The following is a 16,321-nucleotide window of genomic DNA, read 5'->3' on the forward strand; positions in this document are numbered from 1 at the left end:
CTTTTTTCTTTTTGCTTATGTGGTGCTGAGGAATGGAACCCAGGGCCTCAGGCATGCAAGGCAAGCGCTCTACCACTGAGCCACCTTCCCAGCCCCTTAATGCTTACTGTTAATGAGAGACTTAGACTAAAAAAAAGATGAAGAACAATGTTCTATACTTTATGATTGCACTGAATATTTTTTCACATCAAAGATACTTTATTTCCTCTACTGCTCTACACTTATAAAGATACTTCAGAGTATTAAAATTAAGACCACTACTACTACAAGTTCTTACTTCAACAGGGCCAGGACTAGGGATATGTTGGGCTGTAAGTGGGATTGAAGCCTAGATATGTATTTCATTCTAAGAAGTAATGAGTGTTAATGAGAACTAAGTCTTCAACTTTATCTCCCTTTTAGGTGTAGGGTGTACAAGACTTTTCAATAGTAAACTGGAAATAAATTTAAATAGATATTAAAATCTTAACCTTAATAACAAGTTTAATTTTGCCAACTAAGTTGGAGCTTTTAATAGGATGGCCCATGTGACTAACAAAGACAATGACAAACAAAAAAACTTTTTGCAAGAATGGAGAAACACAGTAACAGGTGATTATTCCTATTTATTCAACCCCATTAGAAGATGGGAAACAGAAAGGAAAGAAAGTAAATTCTGACTCAGAAAGATTTGCTTGATCATTGGCCTGCCTATTCTTTCTAAATAAGTGGAGACTGGTAAAAGTTTCATATGGCGTCTACAGAAGTTAGGGTTAACATTAATTAGTTGATTTGATTTGACAGAGAAATGGCGCTGTGGCTCAAGTGGTAGAGTGCTTGCCTTGAGTTGAAGAGCTCAGGGGACAGCGCCCAGGCCCAGAGTTCAAGCACCACAACTGACCAAAGGGGGGAAAAAGAAAAGATGAGAGATGAAACAGTAAAACAATGCTGGACCATATAGGACACAAAATATTTTAGTCCTAGGATTTCGGACACAGAATCAACTTTCCTATATCTTATACCTACTCCTAACAGTGAATCCAAAATATGTGGTCAGAGCCGGCTGCTGGTGGCTCACGTCTGTAATCCTAGCTACTCAGGAGGCTGAGATCTGAGGATCGCGGTTCAAAGCCAGCCCGGACAGGAGAGACCGTGAGACTCCTATCTCCAATAAACCACCAGAAAACCGGAAGTGATGCTGTAGCTCAAGTGGTAGAGCGCTTGCCTTGAGCTGAAGAGCTGAGGGACAGTGCCCAGGCCCAGAGTTCAAGCCTCACGACCGACCAAAAAAACAAAACAAAACAAAACAAAAAAATATGTGGTCATATGTTATGCTGAAAACTAACTTTACAACTTTGATAAGGAGGTGGGGGGGAGGATGGTATGGGAAGGGAAACAAAGGAGGAGGCAACAATGCTTGATAAGAAATGTACTCATTATCTTGCCCATGTAATTGTAACCCCTATGTACAGTATTTTCACAATAAAAAAAACTATATGCTCTACTTATGCTAAATGGTGCACTGCAAATTATTCCTTCTTTGTAAGATTTGTGGTGCTTGATTCGTATGAAACACAATGATATCAATGAAATGCAAAGTCTTTTTAAAAATCAAGAAACTCCTGTAGAAATCCAGATTAAGACAAAATGCTCCAGGGACGACTTATATGAGGTTATTAAGTGGCAATCCATAAAATTCAATCAGATCTTTATACAAACCACATAAACCAGCTATATAACACACATCTTAAAACACATAGTAAATAAAAATAAATACGTGAGATTGTGTATATTGACAAAACAGTAACTATCTGGTTTGCTATTTAGTTGGAATCTAAAGAAACTGCTTACTTTGGTCTTTGATTTATATAGTAACATATAGGAGACTGATTAACTAATGATGTCTTCAAACTAAGTAAGTTTTAAAAATTATTAACTCTCATGTTTTGTTGAGTTTGAAAACAAATCTCAAAATACTGAGGCACTTAGTTATATGTGTGCACAGGTAGGTGTGTGTGTGTGTGTGTGTGTGTTTCCCCATTAAAACTAAGATGAGCTTTCTTCCTGGAAGGTCAAGTTCCCTTCCTTCTATTTTTATACCTTTACAAATAGTCACTATGTAGAAGAGCTGTGCCTTACTGAGAAGCATCTTCTTTGGTGCATTTTATTTGGAGGAAAATTAAACTCTCCATAAAATGTCTTTGACTTACCAGAAAACACACTCAAAATTACTCAGACTTTTGTTTTGGTGCCAGAACTCCGGGTGCTATCCCTGAGCTTCTTTTGCTCAAATCTAGTGCTCTATCTCTTGAGCCACAGCTCCACTTCTGGATTTTTTGGCAGTTTATTGGAAATAAGAGTCTCACAGACCTTCCTGCTCTAGATAGCTTCGATCCATCAGTGATCCTCAGAACTGTCTTCTGAGAAGCTAGGATTACAGGCATGACCTACTGCCACCCAGCACACAGACTCTTCTGAATGAGTATTCTGAACTGGTCTCATGGGGCACCCCTTTGAAGGGTACTTCTTAGACCCAACCCCTTGCTATTATTCCCCTTTGCTTCCTGGATGGCAGAAGTGAACAACTTTCCTCTGCCATGACCTTCCTCTAGGATGTTTCTGTTTTGACACAGGCCTAAAAGCAATGACACCAGTCAACAATAGACTGAAACCTCTTAAACCATGAACCAAAAGAAGTCTTTCTTCCCTGAAGTTGTTTCTCTCAGGCTTTATGTCACAGCAATGAAAGTCTGACTATCTCTAGCTGAAAGTTCTTCTTGGAGATTTACCTGCCTCTTAAAACTTTACATGAGAAGGTTCATTTGTCCTTTATAGTTTTCTACTTTTGCTCTTTAGGTTATGACCTCCAAAAGAGGCTTGTTTTACTGTATTTGATGTGTTTATGGAGAGAAAGAATGAATGACTAACCACAAGCAGAGAAAAAAAAACACTACTAAAAAAACTGCCTTAATAAAGGTGGATTCTTGTCAGCATCTACAAATCGAAATATATCAGCTTTCCACCTAAGAAACAAAGTGGAAAAAACCCCACCCACATACTCTTACAGCTTGCGTCATCACCCTTTAGCACAGAATAGGCATAATAGCAGTAACTTGCCTTTTTCTTTTCCTTGTTAATGATAGGTAAGTAAGGATTAGGAAACATTTCTTTTCAGTAGCTAAATTCAATCAGGCATTCTCCAGTGCCACATTTTGTCTTAATTCAAACTGATTTTCAGCTAATTTTTCACAGTACAAATAAGTTTAAAAAATACAACCCCCCCCCAAAAAAAAACAATTAAAGATTCTCTTAATTATTCTAATACATCTGAATCACATGGAATCCCAGAGTTGTCATTGAATTGGTCTGGGGTGTGGCATGTAAATTAGCATTTCTAATGTGCTTCCCAGGTGATGCTACTGTTGCTGGGAAACTATATTTTGAGAACCATTGCTGCAAACCAACTTGGGTGTGAATATGGAGGAGGAAACCATGTCCCAATGATTTTTTTTCCCTCCTTTTAAAAACTTCCAAATTAGAGATTCTTGTTCTAGTCAGGTAGTTTAGGAAGTTAAATCTTGATCACAGAAAAGACTCCATATACCAATCTTTTTAAGGAAGGAAAGTAAGAAATGCAAGTATGGTTCATGGCTATTTTCACAGAGATGCTTTGTGGGAGAGCTTAGGATGTTGCAGTTTCATTAGCATTACCCAGTGTTCCTTTGGGGTCCCACTAGAAAGGACTCTTCTGTATAGAAGAGAATGAAAGAGAACTGAATAATGATGATGATGATGATGATACAAAAGCTAACATTTCTAAGGACATAGCAAAGTCATACTGCACATTTTCTGGCATGCATATAATTAAGGTTGAAATGCTCATTTAATGAGTACAAACACATAAATCTCTCCATCTTTAGAAGATATATACTGTCTGAAAGTTACACAGGCAAACAAAACCAAAATTCTTTTAAAGGATAAGAAAACAGGCAGAAAACAATGAATAATAACATAATAAATAATATCATAGTTAGGCAATTAGGTACAACATCAAGGCTGGGGACAGGGTACATAAAAAGATGAGCTATTTGCTAAGTGGATTCAGTTCTGCATAGTATTTTGATAAAGGGCTGAGTAGGTATGAAACAGCTTTCTCCATGGCCTTCTCTCAGTTTCTCAAATAATGAAAACTAGGAAGACCCAGGGAAGAAGAACAATTTGACAGCTAGATTTCAAAGGGTTAGGAAACAATTATTATTAGAAATGGCCATTAGTGGCACATGCCACATGTATCAATCATAGTTTGTTTTATGGTTTAGGAGGTTTATGTTTCAAAATGCTCATCTTCATGCACTTTTCCATTTCAAATTCCAGTTCTTTTCTTTTAGAAGAAAATCAATGACAAAATTCTTAAATTACTATATTAATCACCAAAGAACAACAACTTACCATGACTAAAATTTGACAGCAAATGTCCAGCAATATACCTTAAAGTAACCCTGTTCTCTAAATATTCTTTGCCAAACGTAATTGCCTATCAACTCTTTTCACTAGATACCATTCATTACCAGACTGTAAATTTTCTGGTTATAGGCCTGCTTCTTCTCTGCGATCCCTTCAAAGATCACACACGCACACACACACACACACACACACACACACAAAACATGTTTTACTCATGGTTCTATCAGTAGCTTGTTTACTGAGACATCTTTAGTTGTGTAGGAAATCCTCTTGTTCATTTGTTTTTATGTTCAAAAAGTCCTCTCCTTTTAATTTTGGTTGGTCGTGGGCACTGTCTCCAAGCTCTTTTGATCAAGGCTAATGCTCTGCCACTTTGAAACATAGGGCCACTTGCAGTTTTTGAGTGGTTAGTTAGAGATAAGATTCTCACTGGGACTTTTCTGCATGGGCTGGCTTCAAATTGTGATCCCTAGATCTCAGCCTTCTGAGTAGCTACGATTACAGGCATGAGCCAGCAGTGCCCAACTACTGATATATATATATATATATATATATATATATATATACACACTATATATATATATGTACACTACATATATATGTATATATACACACACACTATATATATGTGTGTGTGTATATATACATATATAAGTAAAAATATATATTTTAATATAAAGGTTGAGTTGTGAAGTCTCTCTAGTATCTTTTACTAGATCCTCATGCTCACGGTCAGGTCTTTGGTCATGTGTGTCACTGTACTTCAATATAAAGGTCTAATGATGCTTTCATTTTTACTTTTCAGAGAAACAAAAGAAGCAAGATAGTTTAAGGGTCTTGCCTCAGGTCCAAGGCGATCACTGGTAAAGAACATTGCAGTCTCTACATTCTACCATTGTTGATTCTACTCTGATGAATTTCAGAAATGGGACAAAGTTGTTTTTATTCTAAAGACAACGTAGGCATACTATATGTAATGTGGGGTTTTTTTTGTTTGTTTTTGCCAGTAAGGAAGTTTTTTAAAAAAGATTTCCTTTTGTTCTCAGTGACTCAAGAAAGCTACACCTCTAACCTTGTTATGGACACAGAAATAAGATTACTATGCTATATGGCTCTATTCATTTTCTGTTTTAGGAAATGCTTAAAGAATAGGAAGGGTCTATGGTGACAATGACACTTTATTCTCAATTAAGTATTCCAGTTATTGGCCTTGTCTTTCTACTCTTTACCTGCAAAAAGCTAACTTCATGCATTTTAAATGTAGTTGTAACCATATTGATGAGGATCTCATTAGTGTACTCTCTCCCTTCCTCTCCCCTATATGTGTGTGTAAATGTATGATGTATGTGTGTGTGTGTGTGCATGGGGCACCAACCTGTAATCCCCAACTACTTGAAAGGTAGAGATTAGGAGAATCAAGGTTCAAGGTCACCCTCTACAAAAAATTAGCAGTGACTGATCTCAACAAATAAACTGGATATGGTAGTATTTGCCTGTAACCCAGTAAGGAACAGATCGTCCAGGGAGGAAGAGGCAGAAGGACCATGGTCAGAGACAAACTCCAGGCACAAATTTAAGAGCTCATCTAAAATATCCTAAAGCAAAAAAGGACTGAGGGTATAGTTCAAGTGAATCCCTGCCTGGCAAGTGTTAGGCACTGAATACAAACCCATTTTTTAAACCCAGTTTAAAAAATGAAAACTGGGTAAACACAATGTCTTTGCTATATAGGTAGTTTAGGAAATGATACCAATTCATATATTTATGCAACACTGTACAAGGGTTATATAAGTCCAAAAGGCATGAATCTGATAAGAGACTGAATGTCCCACATTCAAATCAACCTCATAAAATAACTGCTAATTAGCTTGATTTAAGGGACATGGAAATGCCTTCACTTCTCAAAATTCTTTCTGGCTTGCTGCTGATGTACAGCAATGTATGACTGTACATCAGTCATATATTCTGCCAATCTGTTCTTTGTTCTATGTGCCACCCTGTTATGGAGTTGTTTTTAAATTTGAGACCTAGCATGAGAAGGCAATATACTGTGTCACTCAAAATGTTGGTGCCACTATTCAAAAAGAATTGTACTCAATACCTGACTTATGTAACTGTAACCCCTCTACACATCACCATTACAATAAACATAAAAAATAAAATAAATGTTGGTATGAATTTTGCCAGATATTTTCCAAAATAAATTTTAAAAAATGAATCAACCAATAAAATTACCCCCTTTGCTCAGCACTGATCTGGGCACACTGGGAAAAAGATAAGCTAATTTTGAAAGGCTTCCAAAAGTAAATTTGTGAGAAAAAATTTACACACATAAAACAAAAATTAAGAAACAACATTTACCATTTGTGATATTGTTAGACAGTAATATTTCTTAAATATATTTTAGGCAATGGAACTCTTTAAGGGTTTAGGAAATCCCATTGTAAGATGGTGTATATATGGGGGGAAGCCAAGGGAAATGTTTGGATTGTCCCTTGTTGGTAGGATGTCCTTAGTATCTCAGGCATATGAAACTAGAATGGAAAATTCCTAAATTTAGCTCATATACCTAGGGTGAATTAAGAGAGAAAAGTGAGTCTGATAGGCAGAGAAGCTTTCCCAAGTAGGGACTCTTCCTCAAATTGGTTTTTGAAGGCTGTAGGACTTGTATCAGTGGAAGAGAGGAGTAAAAAAGAATGCAAGGAAATTCACATAGACAATATAAGGGAGAGTGAGAAGTAAAAGCAGGTAGGCATTAGACATAAAGTAGAAAATCAAGCAGGAAAGTTGAGATTTGTTGAAAAAGGAAATGGGAAGGCATTAGGTTTTTAATCTTTGGTAGTGATGTGATGACAGCAAAGCTGAAGAAGGGATACTTGTAATAGGTGGTAGAGGACAGGTAAGTATTGCTCAGAGCAATCCTTCATGTTGTAACTCAGTAACATTTCTACCAACACTTCTACTATTTGGGAGGGTTGAGGAGAAAGTTTTTGCTCATCCCATTTCCTTGCTCACTTATACAGAAAAGAGGAGTACAAGTTAAAAAAAAAACAAAGCAAAATATTATTAGTGCAGGGTGCCTAAAATATTACAACTGTCTTGATCCTTTTATACACTTGAACAGATTGTCCAAGTGTTCTTTTCTGGCTCACTCCCTCTTTCTGCTATCAATTAGGTTAGTGAAGCTATTCTTACTCAGCTCGTTGGTTTAAGTATCTACTAAACAGATTTTGCTCCCAATCTCTAACACATGAAAGGGATACAAGGGATCTTTAGAACAGTAGAGATTCAAGCCTACAAAAAAAAATACAGCAGGGAATCTTCATATCTGAGCATTTAAGCTAATATTTCATTGCTCTTAGTTCACTGGATCTAGGTATTTACTAGCTAGAAGTCAAACAGGAAGAATCAGTAATTAGGTGCTCTCCTTGCCTCAGCTCATCCTCTCAACATAGGATTGTTGTAGACAGCAATGTGTTATGTGGAAGGATTTAGCAGCTCAGCTCAGCTCAGATGCACCTTTGGTGTGTGCATGTTAAGATGACAGTTTTGGGACCATAGTTAGTATTATCCTTAAGTGAGGAAAGAAGGTGAAGTCTAGTCTAGACATGTAGAATTTGGGATTGTCAATCTGAGTTAGAGAACAGACAAAAAAACAACAAAATGCAAGTAACTGGCAAAACTAGAAACACTAACAACCTTGTAAGAACAGATATGCTATTTCAGATTCCAGTGCAAATTTTTTTCTGTAGTGGGAGAAGCTACTGGAAAGAAAAACAAAGATGATCATGGCAAAGATGAAAAAAAAAAGTTAAGAACCCAAGCAACATTAAATAGTCACCAAAAAGAATTATTATAATTTTCAATGTATAATTACACATACGAAAACACGTAAGACTAAATTTAAGGCAATCAGACTAGGAAACAATTTATGGAATGATTAAATTGAAAATGTATGTACCTATTATATATAAAACCACCTGCTTTTTCTTAGATATGTATAGAAAAGTCTGAAAGAACAGACTTTTATTAAAGCAGTAGTCGTGATTATCTCTGAATAGTTGATTTAGGGCTTTCGAAAGATTTTCTTTCTATACATATCTGGTGTTACATAATTTTATTAGTTTGTTATAAAAATAAATATAATTGGAAAAATATAACAAGGGTATTTCCATTTTCAAAATCTGTCTTATTTTAAGAAAAAAACTGTGAGTTTTCTAAGATTTTTGTTTTGATCCTTATAAAAATATACAAAGCCAAAAAAGCACAATATCCTATTCACCTCTTCATGGCTTTAATAGCAGTACATCAGCCAGTCTCAACCTGCAGTCACAGCTAAGAGGCCGATGTTGAGACTACCTGCATGTACTGCAGTCATCTCCACTGTAGCTACATGTTATTTCCCTCACAAGAAGGAGCACAGATTCTCCACCTCGTACTCTGCATGAAGACAACCCATTGTATTATTCTGTAAGCTGGAATTCCTACACAGCCTTCTTCTTTATTTGCCAAATAAAGAGGACATCAAATCAATACTCAAAAATATAAGGCATCTTTGTCCTTTTACTGGAGCCTGGTTATGTTACAATCTCAGAGAACCTCTAATTCTAAGTTATAATAAATGAAAAAATTACCCCTAGTCATATAACATGACAGGTACTCAATGACTCAACAGATGTCTTTCAGATTTGCCCCTTCTGTACTTCTAATCTCAGGCCTCACATTAATATTATTTCCACACTTTCTCCTCTTACCTCCCTCCTACCTTATCTTTCCTTCTTTTCTAAACTCCTTTGAGAAATCTTCAATCCCACCAATACTCTTGTACGACAAGGAACAGGAAAAAAAGATTGCTTGTGGTCCAGCTATGTAGGAGGTCTTAGATAGGAGTATTTTAGTCAGAGGCTGGCCCTGGGCCAAAACTTGAGACCTTATCTAAAAAGTAAAATGAAAAAAGGTAGGAGGATCTCTGAGAGTAGTGAGTACCTGCCTAGCACCTGCCTTCAGCTCTAGTTAGTGTCTTTACTTCTTATTTCTTCATCTCTTCCACATACACAGATGCTCCTTAGGTACTCCAGTTTGTTTCTACCATGCTGTTCCCGTGTCTGTTCTATATATCATCCAATTACAACTGATACCCAATTCCTCCCTCCTCCAGAGCTGGCTCTCTTAGGTGCTCAAAGGTCTTTTCTTTCATCATCTATTACATTTGAATTATTCTCCTTAGTACTTGATTTTAATATCAAATTTCCTACTAAGCTCTTGGCAGACATTGCCATAATATTTATTTACCTTGTAATATCAGTGAAGCCCATGGACGAGTACATATTTGTGAACCACCTGGAAGTTGTTTGGTAGGAACGTAGGAGACTAAGAGGGATGACAAAACCCTTCCCTTCTATTAGCTGTGGGAACAGAGAAAAAGAGGTGTCTCAGTTTTAGATACGTTTGATACTGGCTTTTATAAAAGGTCCAATGTTATGTGTTGAATTGTATATCCTAAAAAGAATAGATTAAAATCTTATATCACTGTTCACTAAAATGTGACCTGGTGGTGAAACAAGCTCTTTATACAGATAATAAAAAGGGAGAAACTTGAACACAGATATACAAATAGGGTGAACCACATATTAAGGTTGGCAGAGATTGGATGATGTAGCTATAAGCTCAGGAACTGCAAAAGTGGTCAGCAAACCACAGAAGGTAAGGGAGAGGCATGAATTTGACTTAGAAAGTCACCTAGTTTATGGCTCCTTGCTACAGCATAGTTCTTGCAAATGAATACCCTTGTGGAACTGAGCTGCCCACTACTATGGAGTGGAAAGGACATCAGAAAAGGCTCCAAGAGTCCCAACTACTGAGAGCTCAGGTTCTTTGTCACTTACTTCTGTCTGTTCTTTCTTCTTTTCTTCTCCTTGCTCCTTGACTCTCTTTCATCCTGAGTGAGAGTCACAGTAAGAAACACCAGAGGTTGTGGGTTTAACTAACAGTTGCTGTCACCCGCATCCATTTCATCCAGATGCCCTGGTCCTCAAAGCCTATGTGCATCCCCAAGTAATATTTGTGTTGACTGCTGTCACTGTCAGGAGGTGGGGTAAAGGGATAACTGAGGGGGAGAAAATGAGGACTTGAATGACTGGGAACAAAAGTGACTATGAGAAGACCAGTAAGTAGTAAATAGTGATAAATTGCTAAATGCTGACAAGACACGAGTAAAAAAAATTGTTCTGACTGTTGGAAATAAGCATGTGTAATTTAAGCTCTTCTGTGACAGTCACAGGCCAAGTGGAAATAAAATAACAAGATTGGTGCTAGGGAAGAGAAGTGCTTTTATACATTTCATTTATGAAAATTGCTCATAATTGCCTTATGAATTTTTCCTAATCATGTAAATAATCACACATTATGAAGCTTTAAGCTTCTAAATTATATTTTTTAAAAACTATGTTCAATGAATATATCAAGATTATAAACAGAATGTGCAGGTTAGTAGTTTCAGAAACATATCTGGCTTGGGTAGATACCTTGGGTAGAGTGAGTGTGCAGAATACACAAAGCCGAGGTGTGATCCATAGTAACAAGAACAAGTGATCAAATAAACAAAATATAGAAAAATGAAGCTCTTGATCAAACACTCTAATCAAGCTACTCTAATACGGTTAGGTAACTAAATGACACCATACACAGTGATCTTGGTACTTAATAAGAAAGAGGTATGAGGAACACCATATACACAGAAAAACTGGTTAAGAAAATACCAGTTCTTTCCTACTCTATCTCTGTGTATATTTAAATTTAGGTCTTCTAATTTGTCTTAATTTTTTCATATTAAAACCACGCATATTTATTTGAGATAAAAAGAAAAGAGATATAGCTACTAAAAGAAAAAGGCTCTGAGATTTTATAAGAAAAATGCAGCCATGTTATAAAAAAAGACAAGAAATGAAAGTCTTAAAAAATCAGTGAGCATGATGCTTTATAAATTTGATAAATTTCATATGAGTTCTTCGTTTTTGAAGTAAAAGAACAGATGAAATTTTTCTACAGTGATTTTGCTTAAAGACAAATGAAATATTAGAATCATTTTCATTACAGTCAACAATCAATCTGTTTTAATTTTAAAGAACTAAAAGTCACTGGCATACAGAATGTCAGTCGGTCCATCTTGTTGACCATACGTGTATTATGATTTAAGATTACAATGGAAAACACTTCAAGTCTCAATAGATTACATAAGCATAGAACCTAGAAGGGAAAAATGTTACAAGAAACGTGGGTAAAATATTCAGAAATATTATAATCTAATTTACTGGCTCATTATTATAGAAAATATACTTGCGCTAAGGGACTTTTTACAGTAAAGTTTAAAAAACGGTTTCTGGGGTTCTAATTTAAAAGTGTAGGTTGTGTTTTTTCTAAAATAGTAAATAGGTAATTGTTAGTTAAAAAACAAAACAAAGGGCTTATATCTTTGTGTGTGTGTGTGTGTGTGTGTGTGTGTGAATGGTTAAAAATTGAGATTGAATTCAGGACTTCATGCCACCACCCCCAGCCAGCTCCCAATTTTGGCTATTTTGGGAATTGGGTCTTGCTTCTTTTGTGATCTGGACTGGTCCTTGATCTTGATTCCTTAGTTATGCTACTAATATAACTGGGATCACCTTCCGACTCAGCTATTTACTACGATGGGGTCCTGAAGTCTTTTTGCATGCCTTAGCCTAGAGAGAGATCCTTGCGATCTCCATCTTCTGAGCAGCTAAAATTCTAAACTGTAAGCCACCAGCAGCTGGCTGATAAGTAAAATACAAACTATTGACCACAGCATTCACATTCAGTTTAGCTTTTTATTCTAAAACATACCACATGAGTGCTTCATTAATACAGACTGATAATTAAAAAACAACAGTACACTCATAGGAAATGAAGTAATAAATCATAATGTGTTATAAAAATGGGGGAAATAGGAGAACGGGAGTAGAGAAAGAGCCAAAAAATAATCTGAAAAGTTACAATCTAGCATTAGGACCAGATGGCATTCATTTGCGACTCCAGAACTAACTCATAAAACGTGCAGTTTATCACTAAAAACAAATACAATGGTACTGTCCTCTGAAATTTGGATAAGGGTGACTTTGGATTTAGCAATTATACTAAATGAGAGGAAAGCATTTATAGATGTCTGTAAGGTTTCAATAATTGTAAAATTATAGCGACAAGCATTTCCCCTTTCTCTTTTATCATATTGGATTTCACTCCAGCTAATATATTAACATTTTGGGAGTTTAAAAATAATCAATACCTACAAAGTTACTCCCACACACCTTAAATTTTAAAAAATATGCAAGGTCTTGCATAAAAATTCTTACATTTTTACAAAATGTGGATAAACAGCACGAATCCAAACAAAAATACAGAACTGCAGGCATATTAGGGCCATTTTAAGCCAGGGAAAAATATTAGCTGTGAAATTCTTTAGAAATAAGAAAAACATGACTCTCAAAATTTTACTTTCATCTAGGAAATAAAGAAAATTTAAAAGTGCAGGCTTCAACACAACAAAGTCGAGTGTATGCACAAGGAAGACTTGACTCTTTGAAGTGTGCCTATTAGGTTATTCTTCTAATGTTAAGATTCATGCTTGAGTAACGATTACAAGTAGGAGAGAAAAAGGCCCAGCTTTTTGTGGTGAAAGAGCAGCAGGAGATTAAATCATGGGGCAAGTTCAGGAAGTACTAAATGAAATATGCTTTCATTTGGGACTTTTTCCTATAGAACAGAGAAATCTTGGTGTAAGTCTACACATTTTAGACAGACATCCTCACCTGATCATCCAATTTGATCTGCATAAGCAAATGTGTATTTATTAACAAATGTTTCTGAAGATCTGCCCTGCCTTTGCATCCACCTTTTGTATTGGGACTGACAGGATGTTTTTTATATCTAGCAAAGCTGATAGTTTTCACCCACCTAAAACTTTTCTCTTCATGTATAGGGAAATTAAAAATTCTGTTGTCTGGAAAACAGGTTCTTTGTAATGAGTCCCTTTTTTAGCCTTCTCTCTTCCATCACTGTTTTATTTTTGTAGGCTTTGGTAAAAACGCAGGTATAAGGATCCCTCTTCACACAGCAATCCTTGACTGGGAAGGCTCACTTGTTTTAGTCACCTGGCAAAGACTTGTATGTAGGTATTTCCCCCTCTGTGAAGCCCATTCTTAACCCCCCCAAACAGTTTAGCAACACAGAAGAGTGAAACAAGATGTCTTATTGCTTCAGTGTGACCACATCTGCACTAATTTCCTTTTCTGGGGGTGGGGTAAGTATTCGGGATTGAATAATAATTTAGAGCTTCTGGCTGCTATGTGGCACTTTGCCAATTCTGTCTGCCTCCAGTCTCCCCTTGTCTTTTTATTATGTTGGTATTGGTGCTTGAACTCAGGGCCTCTTGGCTTGAGTATTCATCTACCACTTTAGCCCTGCCTCAAGGCTGTCCAGGCCCCTTTTGCATTGGTTATTACAAGGTAAGGTCTTGATCCTGGGTTTTCATCTTCCAACTGTGGTTCCCCATGTGGTTGCCACTGACTGAGCCCAGCTATCCCGATCCACCCACTCTCCAGCTGGGATAACACGTGCTCACCATCACATAATTAGTGCTTAATAATAACTGCTTGCAGAAACTCAAACCCCAGTTCAAGTTTTCTTTTCCTAAGGAGAACTGTTTGTGTGATCTCTTATTTTTAAGTAAGGAGATATAAGTCATTGCTTTTTATAAGTCATTGCTTTTGGGGGCCAATAGGCCTGATGGAGACCAGAGATCCACACCTGTGAAAATTTGTAGCCAAATACATCAGGGCTCAGAACACTAGATAATTTCTTACAGGTGTGTTATAAAATGTAGCGTTTTGTTTTCTTTTATCTCTCACTTCCTCTCTGTGGAGCCTATACTTTTTTAAAAGAGCTTCTAAAATTCCCTGAATAACACTTTGCTTTTTATTTATTCATGTTTTTACTGCATTGTTTCATGCAAGCTGTTATGCTATGTTCAGGTACTTGGTTTTCATGTATGTACACGTGTGTTGCTATCTTTAGTGGTCCTCTAAACTTTCACTTCTTCCATGAAGTCAACATGATTGTCCCTCTCTTTTTTTTTTGTCGGTCATGGGGCTTGAACTCTGGGCTTGGGCACTGTCCCTCAGCTCTTCAGCTCAAGGAGAGCGCTCTACCATTTGAGCTACAGCGCCACTTCCACTTTTCCTGTGGTTTATTGGAGAAATTGGTTTATTGGAGAAAGGAATCTCACGGTCTTTCCTGCCCGGGCTGGCTTTGAACCGTGATCCTCAGATCTCAGCCTCCTGAGTAGCTAGGATTACAGGCGTGAGCCTCCAGCGCCCAGCTCATGATTGTCTCTTTTAAGCAAAAAAATTTCTCTGCCCATTTCTCTATCCATTTACTCAGTGCTGGCGTGTGTATCTCTTCTCCAATTAAAATATAAGTTCAAAGACTACACAAACCATGTCTTTACCCTTACCAAATTGCTATACAGCTAAGCTTTTTATTTTAGTTTTAGTTGTGAGAAAAAAATTCATGAAATGTGGGTTATTTAAGGTCAATCAATAAGTGAACCTGATTCTCTTGTCTACAAGTTCAGTGTTCTTTACACTGCTACCATGTCAATCCCAGAATGAGACCAAATTTCAGGAGCTATAAAAGCAAAAGGTAAATTTGTGGCTATATGCCTAAGCAAAAGAACTTGACATATATTATACAGAAAGTATCTAAAATAATGGAAATACAGAAAGTAAAAAATAACAATGGAAAAGCCAAAGCATAACAAGGCTATACATATACTTGACAGGTCCTATTTAAACTCCATTCAAAATACTCTGAAAAATATGAATGGGAACAATCAGGTCTTTTAAAATCCATAAAATCCAGCAGCAAGTGCCTTTAACAGTAGAGAGCTTAAAAAGAAGATAGCATCTTTAAAACATATATACATACTACCCTTCACAAATCAAAAAGGTGACTATCCGGAATTATGGGTAATATATAGATGTAGTTGCTTGAATAGTAATCCTCCAATGATCTACCTTAGAATATAAGCTTTCTTGAAAATAGGGTGTTTGGGTAATTAAGGTAAGGATCTTGAGATGAGATCACAATAGATATCCTTATAAAAGACAGGAAAGGAGAAGAAAAAAGTCAAAGAAGGGGATATTATGAAGATGATACTATAACTGGAGTTAAGCTGCCACCAGAGTTGGAAGCAAGGTTTCCCTCTAGAGCTTTTGAAGAGAGAGTGATCTTGTTACTGGCCTCTTGATTTTTGGATTCTTGCCTTCAGAACTGTGAGAAAATAAATTTCTACGATATAAGACACATCCTTTGTGGGAATTTGTTAGAGGTAACTCCAAGAAACAAATATAGAATGTAAAAACTGAGCTGTTAAAATTAAAATCTTTATCTCTACAAGGAAGTAATGAATTCTTCTGGAAAACTATACAGTATAATATGATAAAGTCTATAAAAAACGTGGAACTACTTCAGGCTAGAGATCTGGAATGGCTTCACATAAAAAGACACGTTTAAAAAAATTTTTTTTTCACAAAGGAATTATTTTTATTGAGATTCTAGTTACTCTTCTCTCTACTTTTTCCTTAGTAAAAATGTTTATTTAAATTTTTATCTTAAAATCTTTTTATTGAATAATCATTAAAGTTGTTGTTATTATAAAGGTGATATGCAGATGGTTACAGTTATATGTCAGGTTAACATTTACTTTTTTTTTTAATTTTATTTGTGAACATACTGTACAGAGGGGTTACAATTACATGGGCAGGATAATGCGTACATTTCTTACCAAGCATTGCAGCCTCCTCCT

The 16,321-nt window shown here is 36.3% G+C and overlaps 1 protein-coding gene across 1 annotated transcript in view; it reads right to left on the reverse strand.

The window, feature by feature from the left end:
- Window positions 1-16,321, reverse strand: part of Znf277 (zinc finger protein 277) — a 94,561-nt gene that overhangs the window by 60,677 nt on the left and 17,563 nt on the right. The gene's annotated exons all lie outside the window — the stretch shown is intronic.

This window comes from Dipodomys ordii, unplaced genomic scaffold (genome assembly GCF_000151885.1).
Source record: "Dipodomys ordii isolate 6190 unplaced genomic scaffold, Dord_2.0 Scaffold72, whole genome shotgun sequence".
Taxonomy (NCBI): Eukaryota; Metazoa; Chordata; class Mammalia; order Rodentia; family Heteromyidae; genus Dipodomys; species Dipodomys ordii.